We start from the raw sequence: 16,128 nt of genomic DNA, 5'->3' as shown, positions 1-16,128 counted from the left end.
CTTAAGGAATTATAGACCAACTAGTTTATTAAACACCGATTATAAAATCCTAGCAAAAACACTAGCAAACAGACTTAGGCAGGTGATAGAAGAGGTGGTGGGTCCCAGCCAGGCGTATGGCGTACCAGGCAGAGACATTGCTGACTCTGTCCTGACTGTCAAATGCCTAATAAAACACATGTGCACAACCGGTGGTTTTCTGTTAAGCATTGATTTTGAAAAGGCTTTTGACCGCGTAGAACACACTTTTTTATGGCGAGTCATGGAAAAGTTAGGGTTCGGAGAGCGGTATATTAAATGGATCAAGATTTTGTACGGCGGAGCCACAAGCTGTGTCAAACTAAACGGCACATGCACTGGTGTGTTCCCGCTGGGCAGGTCTATCCGACAGGGATGCCCGCTGTCTGCCATGCTCTTCTCGCTAGTCATGGAGCCTCTGGCTGCAGCGATCAAAATCGACAAGGGCATCCGGGGTGTAAGGGTGGGTAATGCTGCGTACTGTAAGATAGTTCAGTACGCCGATGACACAAATATCACAGTGGTGGACAAGGACAGTGTTAATCTGGTAATGGGGAAAATAAAATCATATTGCGAGGCATCAGGTGCAAAAATGAACACAAACAAGACACAAATAATGAGGTGTGGGATGGAGCGGAACACGTTAAACCAATGGGGATTTCAAGACACGGGTGATATGACTAAAATTTTGGGTGTGTGGATGGGTAAGAACGAGAAGAAAGCAAATGAAAAGAATTGGGAAGAAATACAAAGAAAAATGGAAAATATAATAAACATGTGGAAGCAAAGACAGATAGGGATAAAAGGGAAAGTCATTATAGTTAACTCTCTAGTTTTTTCATTGGTGAACCATGTGCTGGCTGTCTGTCCCCTATCTCCGCAGCAGGAAAAAAACATGAATTTGGCCATCGGAAGCTTCCTGTGGGGAACAAAAATGAATCAGCCCACGCAGTCATGATCCAGCCAGAGGACAAAGGCGGTCTAGGATTAACTAGTATAAAATGCAGAAAATATGCTCTCAGAATAAAATTAATAAAGAAAATCATAGCTCATGAAAACAATAATATTTGGAAAAATGCTCTTATTAGAGACTTGCATCTCGGACCGCCTTTGGGCCTCTGGGCACTCTGCCAGGGGCGCTCTCACAAGAGCTCTGGGGTGGCTGACCCCATGGTGGAGGAAATCATGACGGCGTGGGCCAAATTGAGACCTCTGCTGGAGGCAAAGGTGGACAACGTCCATCAGGCAAGGGCGCAGCCCCTCTTTAACAACCCAGATATTACCTGGGGAGGGAGAGAGGTGGTCTGCGCCACTATGGAGAGAGCTGGTTTGATCAGGCTAGGGGACGTTGTCGACCAAGCCGGAGGTCTCGAAATCGCAGAGATCCTAAACACACTGAAGAGAAAACAGATAAAACATAAGAAAGCTGCTATTCGGAGCATTTGTAGCAAACTGGCCACCTCGATCCCACAGCGGTGGCTAAGGCTGATGGGAGGGCGGGGGAGGGAAGCTAATGAGAATGTATGTGAGTTCTCTTTCCTACAGACACAAGCAAGATTGACAGAAGCCCAGACGAAAACCATCTATCACATATTTATCCGAGGCAGCCAAAGAGAACCAGCGGCGAATAAGGCGTGGAAGACGGCCTTCCCCACCATAAAGGGAGAGCGCATCTGGGCAACTTTGAAGAGGAACATAGCCCCTGGAAACGTGCACAACACGGATTTCCGTGTAAGACATAGGAAGACACATCCTGGTGTCGTACTACACCAAATGAACAAAGAGGTCTTTTCTAGAAGTTGTTCTGTATGTGGAGGAAAAGAGGAGACAATGCTACACATGTTCCTGGACTGTCCAGCGCTAGTCCCGTTCCTGAAGGAGCTGAGAACTCTGCTTGCAGAGACTACAGGTGCAGTGTGGGACAAAGAAGAGGAATGGAGGCTTTTTCTCCTTTTTGGAGACACAGCAAGACACAAAGCCAACGCAACAATAAATCTGATGGTACAGTTCGCAAAACATGCCATATATATCAGAAGAAACACAAAGCTTAAAGAAAAAAGAACAATGAACATATGGGACTTTTTCACAACAACTTTAAAACGATACATAAGAGCACTGGTGGAAAGAAAAACGGACGATCTGAAAAAAGTTTTGAATGGCCACCTTTTATTTTATTTGGAAAATGACACAGTGTACTTCAACTTTTGAATGCATGTGTTTGCATAGATTTATAATCATTCATTTATGTATGCTATCATTGTGTTGTGTTTTGTGTGTTTTTTTGGTTAAGAAGGAAACAAATGGTTTTGTTCTTTTGTTTGACTCTGTTTTAAAACATTTGTAAATATTTTAAATGAATACTTTTGATAAATAAAAGATAAAAAAAAAAAAACATGGCCGATCTTGTCCGATCTCGGAAGCTAAGCAGGGTCGGGCCTGGTTAGTACTTGGATGGGAGACCGCCTGGGAATACCAGGTGCCTTAAGCTTTTTCACTCCCCTTAGCAACCAGGAAAGGGCTCTCTTGGTACCTCAGTGGAGATCCATCCCTGATGAAATGAGCAGCTTTGAATCATAACCAGCTGCGATGGCAAGCGTGGAATGTCGCCCAGATCCAGTTTTCTCCAGAACTACTGCTTCGTTTTGTTGGGATCTCTGACCATGCGCTCTGGAGAACAATAGAGCGGCCTACATGTAACCCATAAAGCCTGAGTTAGAGTGACCAACTGTTAGAGACCCCACTCATGATGTGCAACTAGTCATAAATTCCTGAGTTTAAACTCAGAACCGGCACGGACATTGGCTGCGTGCCAGCCATCTCCACGGGGGTCCGAGGTGACGTCACTCAGGTAATAAAAGGCGACCATCAGCATGCGCTTTTTCCCCGTGCGTGCTGTGACAGTGAGAGCCTCTCCAGGCTCTCCAAGTGTCCAAACCGCCAAAAGGGAGCAAAATCAAACGTTTTGATTACCATCATCTTAGATCCCGGGTCACAGTTCTGCAACTCGCAGGCCGAGAAACAGACTGCTGTATTTTTTCTGTAACTTTTCCTTTTTTTTTCTTCATTTCCGCCGTTTCAGCGAGACCGCGCGTCACCAGTTAAAGGACCAATAGCTGAGCAGATAAGCTCCGGTTTACTGACTCCGCTATTGTGTGGTGACACGCGAGTTTCTAAAGAATTCGAGTGGATTATTTTATTGGGTTGTGTTTCTTGTATTTTCATTTCTATCTTTCCTCACACTCTTCTTTCTGAACGGTGAGGCGAAAGTCCGAGCACGCGATCACGAACCGTAACCAAGGGGTACGTGGCGCTCAAAGGCTTCCGCCCATTGTTCTCTTCTGTGACCACATAAGCAACATCTTTTTGGTTATCACCATCTTGGCTCTGAATAATACGGCCGGCGTATTCTTCCGTAGTCATTTTGGGTTTTGCTGAGTCATCACTTGCGTGTGACTAGCTGTTTGTTTGCTGAGTCATCCTTCATGTGGTTGTTCATCCTGGTGTGCTGACCCCTCCTCATGTAGTCCTCCACCATTTTGGTTGTAGTTTCCCCACTCGCCATTCCGGTTGTAGCTCCTCCCCTCATGTGGCCATCCGCCATCTTAATTGTAGTCAGCCACTAGCTTGTTGTTAGCTGCTATCTTGTTAGCTGCTATCTTGCTAACCGCCATTTTGTTTGTTTTTAGCCACTAGCTTGTTAGCCGCTACCTAGCTAGCTGGTTAGCCTCCATACTGTTGTTATCATATCTCTCTCTCTCTCACACACCCATACACACACACACACACACACTCCTGTATATATGCATACCTATGTATAGATATACTCTTGTTGCTGTACCTGTGTTATCTTAGTTAATAGTTAATGTGTGTTGATAAAACTTGGATTATAATAGTGTTTATTACAAAGTGATACTTATCTATGGATGGTTGTTGCTGTTTAATAAATCCTGTTATAGTTTAACCTGTCGTTGTCTGTGGTTGTTGTGTGTGTACTTGTAATAACAGCTGAATTCATGACAGCCAGTGCTCGGAATCATCCTTCACAATTTTAAGAGACTGTTTTCCCATTAATTAATTTGGCTATTGGTCCCTGGTAACAGGGTGGTGCCCCGATATTTATGTGTATTAAGTATACACTGATTTTACTTTAATGATTATTTCCCATAATCATTGACTCTTTGCCAATAACCAAATTGCTCCTACTAAGTCGCACAACATCATTGGTGCCCCGTGTGAGGCTGTCTTATTCTAGCTGTGTTACAGTATAAACACAATAACAAAAAAGGCAAAACCAAACTTTTCCATGGGTCCACCAACATAATTGGGGTCCCAGGTGAGTTTGTCTAATTCCAGCTGTGTTACAGTATCACCACAGTAACCTGCTGCTGACGGTTTAGAGAATTTCTTTTCTTTTGTGTTGTTTTATTATTCTCCTTATTCTCCTCTTTTCTCAGAATTAGAGTGAAGAAGCCGTCCCCTGCATTTTTAATTGTTAACTATTAATTACGGGTACTAAGAGTATTGGTTGTGTTGTGTTGTGATTGCACTAAGAGGTGCCATAGATTGGACAGTGGATTACCTAGGTTAAGTGGCAGAACACAGGCCGTGTTCTCTTGCTTTCCTGGTTCTGTGAGTCCTGTTTTGACGTGCACTAACTCCTTTAGCATAAGGTATAGTGCTACTGTGTAACCTCAGTTACAACTACTTAGCAGCCAGAGTTAGCCTAGCACATTGTTGATTTTTGTAGGTTTGTAAGCCACAGGTTGAAGCCCACCTGTGCAACTTAAACTTGCTCAGTGTAGCAGTTTTGTGATTTTTGTTTTGTCTGTTCAGTGGAAAGACAAAATGAGCAGTAGGGATTCCCACACCCCAGGAGCTAGAGGCTCCCAAGAGGCAGATGACCTGGACATGCAGGCCACAGTCACTGGCCTCGTGAAATTGGCAGTTAATGGCATGAGTGACCTGAACAGCTACAACGCTAGCACCTGTGATAAGAAAATACAGGAAGTGGTCACTTGTCACTTGTCCCTCATTTCTCAGATGCTCAGTCAGGTAACAATGCTTTATCATCGTAAAGCCCAGTTACAAGCTGCAGAGTATATGGAGCAGATTACAGTGTTGCAGACCAGCTATCATGCTGAGCAACACCAAAACTTGATCCTACAGCAAGAGGTTAAGGACCTTAGGGATCAGCTGAGTGAAGTTAAGGAGGAAAATGAGACCATCCAGCAGGATTGTCCTTATTTAAATTTGCAGCTCCAAACGACGGAGGATCAGATGAAGGCAGTCTTGATCCCTGATCCGTCTGATATTGTTTCTGACCCAGATGCAGCCCCTGTCCCAGAAGAGATGGTTAAAACGCGAATGGCGGACACCATGGAGGACAAGCTGCGGGCTGAACGACGGGCATCCCGAGCACGGATAGCCACCATATGTCAGGAGCTTGAGGGTGCTCGGCAGACAGTTCGAGTCACACCCACTGATCTGAGGACAGTTAGTGGAGAGGTAGCAGCCCCTACTGAGATGCCCGACATGATCATTCTTGACCAGTACACTCCTCCACTGGTCCACCATAGGCATGGGAATGCCTCAGGCACAAGAAGTGCAACTTCATCAGCTCTCCAGCGCTCCATACCTGACTTTGCCAAAGGAAGAACCTCCCTGGAGAAAGGTGGACATCAGCCATACTCCTTGAGAGACGACAGGGACTTTGGCCCCACACCGGCCGACATGCCATATCTAGGGCGCCGCTCACGCCCTCACTTTGACCAAACCCCTTCTCCGCAACGAAGGAGTAGTCATGGTCTTTCCCACCAGGACTTGAGGAATCCAGAATCTTCAGATGACTCTGACGATGCCAGCACCTACTACCAACAGGGTCTGCGCATACGTCAGCTTGAATCTCTTGCAAGAGACATAGAGAGCTTTGACCCCAGGAACCAGGAGTCATCCATCGATGACTACTTGAGGGAGGTAGATCGCTGTCTCCTTGATCTTCCCCATGCATCTGCCCGGGAGAAACTTCGCTTGATCTGGAAAACCACCTCCAGGAGTGTCCGTGTCTTCATGGAGACTCTCCCACCAAGAACCAGAGACCATTACTCAGCGCTCTGCCAAGCCCTGCGGGAAGAATACTCCCACTACATAGACCATACTTCCGCCACTCTTGATGCTTTTGCTGTCACGCAGAAGAAACTTGAGCCTCCCTGGGAGTATTACAGGCGTCTCAGAGCAGCATATTTCCAAGGGCGTAATGCGCCTGGATTAGAGGAAGAGCATGCGTTCAAATCTCTCTTTCTCCATAACCTGCATGAGAGCGTACGCTACGACGTGACCATGCACTGCCGCACTAACAACCTCAACATGCAGGAGATGAGGCGGTACGCGCAGCTGGCATGGGAAACACGAGTACGCCCAAGTAGGACAGCTAACAGCAGTGCCAGGGTACTGAAGATCCAGCCGTCCGCCACTGCAGAGGTGGCACTGGAAGGCGGCAAGATGCCTCGTGCCCAGATGCAAGCGGGACCAGGTCCCCCGGCATACCAATCACTCTGCCCACAGGGTGAACACCCCAGTCAGAGGACCAACAGTCCTAACTGGTCACGAAACCTGAGCCCACCGGCAAAAGACGCTCGCCAGCCAGACAGAAAGGGCAGGTTTAAATCCAACTCCAAACAGGGTAGGAGGTATGGTGGCAAAGCCCCACTTCCATTTAAAGGGGAAGACTTCCAAAAGGAAAGTTTAAAAGAGCTTATAAGGAAGTGTGTGGCGGAGACGTTCAGATCGACCACTCAGGCCGCCTAGTCACCCAAACATACTCCTAACACCAGAAACCCTGTTCCTTTAACTGCTTTTGTTTTTCCTTACATATATATATATATATATTTCCCCTTTTGATTTTCTTATAGCATCACCAGCTGTTTAGGATAGATTAACCCGACCAGCCACGGGGAGGGGGGGGGCTGATGCTCACACATGCCCTGACACACCTGTGGTGGTCACCATGGTTACAAAGCCACTCTCCAGACACTTCAGCAGGTTGCATATTGGACATCCATGAACAACAACACCAGAGGTTAAATTCAAGGGTGCCTTACCTGCTGTCATTTTTAACCAACCATCCTCTGAATCGAGCACAAATTCAGGGAAAGGGGGGGTCACCCTTTTATATTCTAATCTTCAAGTCAGTTAGATTGAACCAATCCCTAAATTTACTGAAGGTAATAAATCCCTCCTTATAATTATCATAGACCTCTAGAAATTAGAGCTAGGCTCTGTTGTAACCATAACTACCATAGACTGGCAGAATGAGCAACTGAAGTCTGTTTTGAATGTTGGTTTTAGCAAAACAATACACACGTATGTCATCTACACTGGTGTATCATGAGGGAGACTCCTCATTGTATTTTGAACCTTAACACATGTACCTGAACCAGGAATATCCACTGGGTCTGCCCCAGCAGCCATTTGTTAGAGATGTGAAGGATCTCTGTGGTTTGAGAGTTGACTCACCCTAGCAAACATGCCAGGGTACCGTGTCTGCAAGAACAGAGGAAAGTGAGATCCTCGCAGAGTGAATTGGCCACCTATGGTTGGTGAATACAGTCACCACAAAGCTCATTAGCCTACGACCGGCATGATACAGCCACTAAGCTGCTGGCTACATTAGAATACATAGCCAGTTCACTGATACTCCTCCTCTTCTTTCTCCTCTCTTTCTTTCCTTGGGTACCTACATTGAGCTATGCTCTTTTGAAATTGTGTTAAATGTGTTGTTGAAATGCCAAATAATCATAGTAGAGTTAGTTAGCTCATTATTCATATCTGCCCAGACTGTGCCTCAACTCTGTCCAGACATTAAAGCCTCAATGAACTCTGAATTAAAGCCTCAATGAACTCTGAACTTTGAACTGTTGATCACTGTGTCTGCTCATCAGCTAACAGGAAGGAAGCCAGAAGGATGACCACCTTCAGCGCACATGGACCATTCGACCTTAGAGAATGTTGCTCTAAAGACTGTGGCCCCTACCCCATTCTTCAGACCAAAGGGGGGATGTTGGGATCTCTGGCCATGCGCTCTGGAGAACAATAGAGCGGCCTACATGTAACCCATAAAGCCTGAGTTAGAGTGACCAACTGTTAGAGACCCCACTCATGATGTGCAACTAGTCATAAATTCCTGAGTTTAAACTCAGAACCGGCACGGACATTGGGTGCGTGCCAGCCATCTCCACGGGGGTCCAAGGTGACGTCACTCAGGTAATAAAAGGTCACTGCAACCATCAGCATGCGCTTTTTCCCCGTGCGTGCTGTGACAGTGAGAGCCTCTCCAGGCTCTCCAAGTGTCCAAACCGCCAAAAGGGAGCAAAATCAAACGTTTTGATTACCATCATCTTAGATCCCGGGTCACAGTTCTGCAACTCGCAGGCCGAGAAACAGACTGCTGTATTTTTTCTGTAACTTTTCCTTTTTTTTCTTCATCCGACGTGGATCGCTGAACAATCAGCTGATCGCACGTTAACGAGCCGCGCGCCGACTTTGTTAAGGACGAAAACAAAGTTTGTTAACTTTTTCACCGGTGATTTTCTCCGCTGCCGCCGAGAGATCAACACTCCGCATCATCAGAATAACGGACCGCCAGCATCCCGCCGAGGACGACGCTGCGAACGTTTAAGCGGATCATTATTTCAAACTCCGAATGATCGGAGCAACGCAACGTAAGAGGCTTATGTCTGGGCAGAGATAGTGTAACGTAGGATTGTTTACACATGCTTTCTGTAACTTTTAAGTGCTGCATTCATTGATTTTAGTTTCCGGTCGGTCATTTCCGCCGTTTCAGCGAGACCGCGCGTCACCAGTTAAAGGACCAATAGCTGAGCAGATAAGCTCCGGTTTACTGACTCCGCTATTGTGTGGTGACACGCGAGTTTCTAAAGAATTCGAGTGGATTATTTTATTGGGTTGTGTTTCTTGTATTTTCATTTCTATCTTTCCTCACACTCTTCTTTCTGAACGGTGAGGCGAAAGTCCGAGCACGCGATCACGAACCGTAACCAAGGGGTACGTGGCGCTCAAAGGCTTCCGCCCATTGTTCTCTTCTGTGACCACATAAGCAACATCTTTTTGGTTATCACCATCTTGGCTCTGAATAATACGGCCGGCGTATTCTTCCGTAGTCATTTTGGGTTTTGCTGAGTCATCACTTGCGTGTGACTAGCTGTTTGTTTGCTGAGTCATCCTTCATGTGGTTGTTCATCCTGGTGTGCTGACCCCTCCTCATGTAGTCCTCCACCATTTTGGTTGTAGTTTCCCCACTCGCCATTCCGGTTGTAGCTCCTCCCCTCATGTGGCCATCCGCCATCTTAATTGTAGTCAGCCACTAGCTTGTTGTTAGCTGCTATCTTGCTAACCGCCATTTTGTTTGTTTTTAGCCACTAGCTTGTTAGCCGCTACCTAGCTAGCTGGTTAGCCTCCATACTGTTGTTATCATATCTCTCTCTCTCTCACACACCCATACACACACACACACACACACACTCCTGTATATATGCATACCTATGTATAGATATACTCTTGTTGCTGTACCTGTGTTATCTTAGTTAATAGTTAATGTGTGTTGATAAAACTTGGATTATAATAGTGTTTATTACAAAGTGATACTTATCTATGGATGGTTGTTGCTGTTTAATAAATCCTGTTATAGTTTAACTTGTCGTTGTCTGTGGTTGTTGTGTGTGTACTTGTAATAACAGCTGAATTCATGACAGCCAGTGCTCGGAATCATCCTTCACAATTTTAAGAGACTGTTTTCCCATTAATTAATTTGGCTATTGGTCCCTGGTAACAGGGTGGTGCCCCGATATTTATGTGTATTAAGTATACACTGATTTTACTTTAATGATTATTTCCCATAATCATTGACTCTTTGCCAATAACCAAATTGCTCCTACTAAGTCGCACAACAGTTTCAATGTTTGATAGTCGTGAGACTGTATGCTACTTATCCACTACACTTGAGAAGAGAATATTGTATGTTCATTCTATATTCACAGTAATCCGAAGATTTATTTCATCTGCAGCATAGCGATGCCACGGCGTCTTTAAAAGGCCCCGCCGTGAGGGTTGAGACGGTGTACGTCCATACCACCCTGAACACGCCCGATCTCGGAAGCCAAGCAGGGTTGGTCCTGGTTAGTACTTGGATGGGAGACCGCCTGGGAATACCAGGTGCCGTAAGCTTTTTCACTCCCCTTAGCAACCAGGAAAGGGCTCTCTTGGTACCTCAGTGGAGATCTATCCCTGATGAAATGAGCAGCTTTGAATCATAAGCAGCTTTGAATCGTAACCAGCTGCGATGGCAAGCGTGGAATGTCGCCTAGATCCAGTTTTCTCCAGAACTACTGCTTCGTTTCAATGATTCATATTCGTGAGACTGTATACTACTTATCCAGTACACTTGAGAAGGGAATATTGTATGTTCATTCCATATTCACTGTAATCTGAAGATTTATTTCATCTCCAGCATAGCGATGCCACGGCGTCTTTAAAAGGTCCCGTCATGAGGACTGAGACGGCTTACAGCCATACCACCCTGAACATGCCCGACCTCGGAAGCTAAGCAGGGTCGGGCCTGGTTAGTACTTGGATGGGAGACCGCCTGGGAATACCAGGTGCCGTAAGCTTTTTCACTCCCCTTAGCAACCAGGAAAGGGCTCTCTTGGTACCTCAGTGTAGATCCATCCCTGATGAAATGAGCAGCTTTGAATCATAAGCAGCTTTGAATCATAACCAGCTGCGATGGCAAGCGTGGAATGTTGCCTAGATCCAGTTTTCACCAGAACTACTGCTTCGTTTCAATGTTTCATATTCGTGAGACTGTATGCTACTTATCCAGTACACTTGAGAAGAGAATATTGTATGTTCATTCTATATTCACTGTAATCCGAAGATTTATTTCATCTCCAGCATTACGATGCCACGGCGTCTTTAAAAGGCCCCGTCATGAGGACTGAGACGGCTTACGCCCATACCACCCTGAACGCGCATGTTTGCTTGTCAGGTGATACGAAAGCAAGAGAGAGCGGGAGTTTGATTTGTGATAATAAGACAGAGAGAATCTCTTTTTCGTTTATTTTCTATTTAAACTAGTTATTTTTTAGTTTCGTTTTTTCCGTTATTAATTAGTGCCTTCTGTCGCTCCCCGCGGTCCTGTGGACTGTCGGGGAGTTGTTTTTTGTTCGCTATCGCTTCTCTTTCGTTTTTGTTTTTCTTTTTGTAAATACCCAGCAGGATGGACATCACCGGTAACAGACCCAGGAACGAACAAAAGACCATGACACAGGACAACGGACAAAACAACGGCAGGAACACGGCCGAATATGATGAAAGCAATCGGGTAAGTGCATATTGCGGAGATGAGATGGCGGGGAGGGAGACAGACAGCCAGCAAAATTGAGGTAAATCGGAAGCATATAATAAAAAAATGCAGGAGACGGGATATGCAAGGGAGCTGACGGTAACAGTAGAATTAAAAGGAGAAGAAGTAGTCTCACCGGTCGAGTTAATTCGATTCACGCGTTTAATGTGTGGCAGTATTAATGCGTGCAGATTCTAGAAAAACTAGAGTCATGGAAAGTGCAGCGGTATCCCAAATAAGGCGACGTATGTGGCCAGGAACTAAGGTGGCGGATGGGACACGATTTGTCAAAGTCAAATTTAATGATGCGGTTCAATCTCTGCCTTATTCGGCAAAATTTAATACAGCGGCAGGACCAGAGTATTTTCGAGTGATTCACGACCGGCAGGTCCGTGTTTGCAGGATATGTGTGCACCCGGGACACATCGTGAGAGACTGTCCGGAATTTTTCTGCAATAAATGCGGGGTGCAGGGACATTATGCCAGAGAATGCACAAAACAATTTCCAAGGTGCAAAATATGTTTTAACAAAATAGAAAAATGCATATGCAGGGAAGAGAGTGAAGCAGAGGATGTAACTGTTTGAGACAGTGTTTTATTAGTTAATGAAATGGTTTTAAAGAAGTTAATAAATAAGTATGAGTTCATAATGAGTTCATAAACAATTTAGAGTATTAAAAATGTGAGAGTAAAGAGATAGAAAGAGTTCCAATGTGATTTTATTTTGAAATGTACAAGACATGATTTGTTGTATGAGGAATTGTGGGTAGAAGGAGAGCGCGTGCTTTGAGAAAAGAGAGTCTGGATATGGCAGCGCATGGTCAGAAAACACTACAAAAGGACTACACTATGTTCTAGAGGCGCACACGGTAAATATACCTTTGTTTGCCTGTGTAATTTTGTGGTTATTTCCACTTGGACTGTATTTTTGTGGTTATTTCCACTTGGACTGTATTTTTGTTTGTTAGTTTGAGCGGCATTAGCCTCATTTGGACTTTTATGTTTCAGTTTTCACGGTGTCTCAAGATTGTTTGTCGTCGGAGGAGAATGAGGAGGAAATAAAAAAGATGAATCTTGACATCAGTATGATTCGCGGCCTTTTTCAAGAACGAGTGTAGCTACAGTGAAAACGTAACGCTAACACGGCCAAGAGACATAGAGACGAGAGCTGCAAATGTCCGACACGCGCCGGAAGCAAGACCGCTAGAGCGACGTGTGGCCGGAACGTCCAGGAGCCGACGAGAGAGAGGAACTACCGCGGAACATCACGACTTCATCATGGCCTTGCTGGAGAGAGAGAGAGAGGACGGCATCGTCAACCACCGCGGAACATCGCGACTTCATCACGGCTCGCTGGAGAGAGAGAGAGAGGACGGCATCGTCAAACACCGGAGCACGGCTTGCTGTAAGGGAGAGGACGGGATCGTCGACCAGCAGGTGCTACGGCTCTTCGTATATCCTTACCTGGTTTCAGCTGGTATGGTCTCCAGCCTCAGGCAGATGAGAGCAGCTCTGCAATAATCATTTGATTTGAGAGTATCAACCTGAAAGTGTATAGATATTTTAAAAGTTGAAAGAGACTATTAAGCAACAGATGTTTGAGTGAACCGCTAAATGTTTCTGTTTAATATTATATGAATGTTCTGTGTATTTTGACTGACTTGAAGAGTTCAACATTTCTGTTTCATTGCTATGTCAGTCCACAGCGAAAATTCACAATGTGGGGGTCTTAGTGAACATGTTGAGTCCCTTGAAGCAGAGTTAGCTAAATTAAATGAACGATTAAAATCTCAGATTGATGAGGCTGAAATAGAGAGACTAAAGACACTTATTGATGATATCAATGCTAAAATACAAATTCAAAGGGTATCAGTAACAGAGCCAACCTCCAATGTTGAACCCCGTAAATCCTCACGAGAGAGAAAGTTAACTCCCAAAATGCTGGAGCTAAAACAACAAGAGATCTCTCAAAAGGAGAATAAGTTTGTTATTTTATATGACAAATGGAAGGAGCAAATTAGAGCTGCACGCTCCTCACTCAAAAATGAGTGCTCGGACAAGGACTTGTGTTGTATGATGGATGATGTAGAAGGGCTAGAGGCTCAAGTGAAGGATGCATACGAGAATGTCCGAGCACAGTCTCTACCTTCCACTGATATCAGACGTAAAATGGATTCATGCACAGCAGTAACTGCAGATGTGATGGTGCTACTGAAAGTGCGGATGAGTGAAGTGGGGCAAGATGACTTTGACGCTAAGGCAGAAAATGCAAGATTGCGCATGATGCTCGACAGAGAGTACGCACAGTCGATATTTAGTGCCTCAGTCCTCGAAGCTTCCATTTGTAGTCGCCAGTCGAGATGCTCATCAGAACAGCAAAGTATCACAGTAAAAAGAGCGGACTGTGCCGCACAACTTGCAGCCAAAAAGGCAGAGATTGAAATGGATGAGGCAATTGCTGCACAAAGGCAAGAACTGAAAAGACTGGAAGATCAGCGAGACCTTCAAGTAATAGCTGCTAAAATGAAAGCTTACTCTGAAGCAGGCTCGGATGAGGTCCCTGGAGTGGGTGTGAGTCACTGTCCTCCTGTGTCTAACAAAATTGAAAGGATAAAAGAGGAACCATTGCATCAAAATAATGAACAATCTAACAACGTAAGAAAAAACATTTCTTTAGCTCAAGCAATACATGACGCAATGGCACTCACCAGACTTCCAGCACCCGAGCCCTCGGTCTTCTCAGGAGACCCACTCAAGTTCATAGAGTGGAGCACCAGTTTCAAAGCACTCATAGAAAGTAGATGCACAAATCCAGCTGACAGATTGTTCTACCTTCAGAAGTACATCAGCGGTGAAGCACGGTCAGTGCTGGAAGGAAGCTTCTACAGGAAGGATGAAGAAGCTTACAACCAAGCATCAGAATCAGAATCAGAATTCTTTATTTGTCACATGTGGATGTGCATCCACAGTGAAATGAAATGGGAGGCATTGAATGCTCGCTATGGCCATCCCTTTGTAATCCAGCGTGCATATAGAGAAAAACTGAATAACTGGCCAAAGATAAGTTTGAGAGACTCTGTTAAACTCAGACAGTAGTGACTTCCTGACTGCTTGCAGCAATGCCATGCCACACATTAAAGGTCTTCGGGTATTGAATGATTGTGAAGAAAATCAAAGGATGCTACAAAAACTCCCCGATTGGGTGACCACTCGCTGGAATCGACATGTAACAAAACAGCTGCAAGAAACACATGAATATCCCAGTTTCGAAGAGTTTGCCAAGTTTTTGGCTCATGAGGCAGATGTGGCATGTAACCCTGTAACATCCCTGTATGCCTTGAAATCATCTGAAGAAAGGCCTTCCAGAGACATGAAGCGGCCAAAGGCCAATGTATTCATTGCAAATACAAAGGAATCAGAAAAATCCAACACAGTGATGAAAACACAAGGCTCTGTGGAGAACAGCACAAGAGAGACAAATGACCCAAAGAGGGTAAACATGCCATTCAGTTCTCCCAGTCCAGTTAACCCTCAGGAGTCCACAGACGCGCCGGCGCGTCCTTATCACAAGACCACTTTAAGACGACGTAGCTGCAAGACGCAGCCTCGCTGAATCTCAGTTTTTTTGTGTCGAAAGTGGGCACTTCAAACTATATACCAGTTTTTAAATTTTGTTAATATGTCAAGTAAAACCCGAGTTATGATAAAAAATATACGCACTGTTTTTTTCATGACCATTGCCATCACGTGTGGTGCGCGTTTGGGGCGCGCATTTTATGCAAGAAGACGCAGTAAACACCAGCGCATTGAGCGCACTTCATTGAGCGCATTTCAGCGCATTTTCCCCAGTCGGATTTTAGAGTTTTGTGTGATTTTAGGTCCAGTGTGTCAATACAGTATGTCAAAATGAAAAAAACAACAGTAAATCACACTTGTGAGGTTGTGCTGATGAAAAATGATTCCAAAATGGCAAGATAAAAAAAAGTTGAAATATAAAATTAGAATCAAAAATAGTCAACAACTGACAATTATACATGACTTCAGAGGGTTAAATGCATGTACTGTAAGGAAAGTCACTCCATTCACAAATGCCAGGCACTCACCAATAAGTCACCAGAAGAAAAGAAAGATTCATACTGGACAGAAATCTGTGTTTTGGTTGTCTTAAGAAAGGACATAATTCAAGGGACTGCAGAAACAAGGCAACCTGTGGCATATGCAAAAAACAGCATCCAACACCGTTGCATGAGCACCGCAGCACTTCTTCAGACGCGTCTCCCCATGCTGTTGTGCAAGCAGAAGAGAAGTCATCTTCACTCTCTTGCTCCATAGACAAAGGTGATGGTGGGAGCACATCCATGATAGTGCCTGTGTGGCTCTCATCAGTCACAACTCCTGAAACAGAGACATTGATGTATGCTTTGTTAGATACGCAGAGTAGCACTACCTTTGTAGACAAAGAGGTGTGTGAGAAGATGGGGACAGGGTTAGAGCCGGTCAAGCTAAAACTTACCACTATGATGGGAAAAGATTCCATTGTTCAGAGTGACAGGGTTAGTGGTCTTAGAGTCAGAGGGTTTGCTTTAAATAGCTTTGTTAACTTGCCACCTGCATACACCAGAGACTTCATCCCACTTGAACGCACACACATTCCTACACCTGCAACAGCAAAAGGGTGGAAGCACCTGAGTGCT

The 16,128-nt window shown here is 45.0% G+C and overlaps 2 pseudogenes; both read left to right on the top strand.

The window, feature by feature from the left end:
- Positions 1-10,148: 10,148 nt before the first annotated feature.
- Positions 10,149-10,257, top strand: LOC124067681 (annotated as a pseudogene).
- A 334-nt stretch (positions 10,258-10,591) lies between these two features.
- Positions 10,592-10,700, top strand: LOC124067700 (annotated as a pseudogene).
- Positions 10,701-16,128: the final 5,428 nt, after the last annotated feature.

The sequence above is a fragment of the Scatophagus argus genome, chromosome 11 (assembly GCF_020382885.2).
Source record: "Scatophagus argus isolate fScaArg1 chromosome 11, fScaArg1.pri, whole genome shotgun sequence".
Classification (NCBI taxonomy): domain Eukaryota; kingdom Metazoa; phylum Chordata; class Actinopteri; family Scatophagidae; genus Scatophagus; species Scatophagus argus.
Note: the sequence above shows the minus strand (reverse complement) of the source record. Positions and strands in the feature narration are given on the sequence as shown.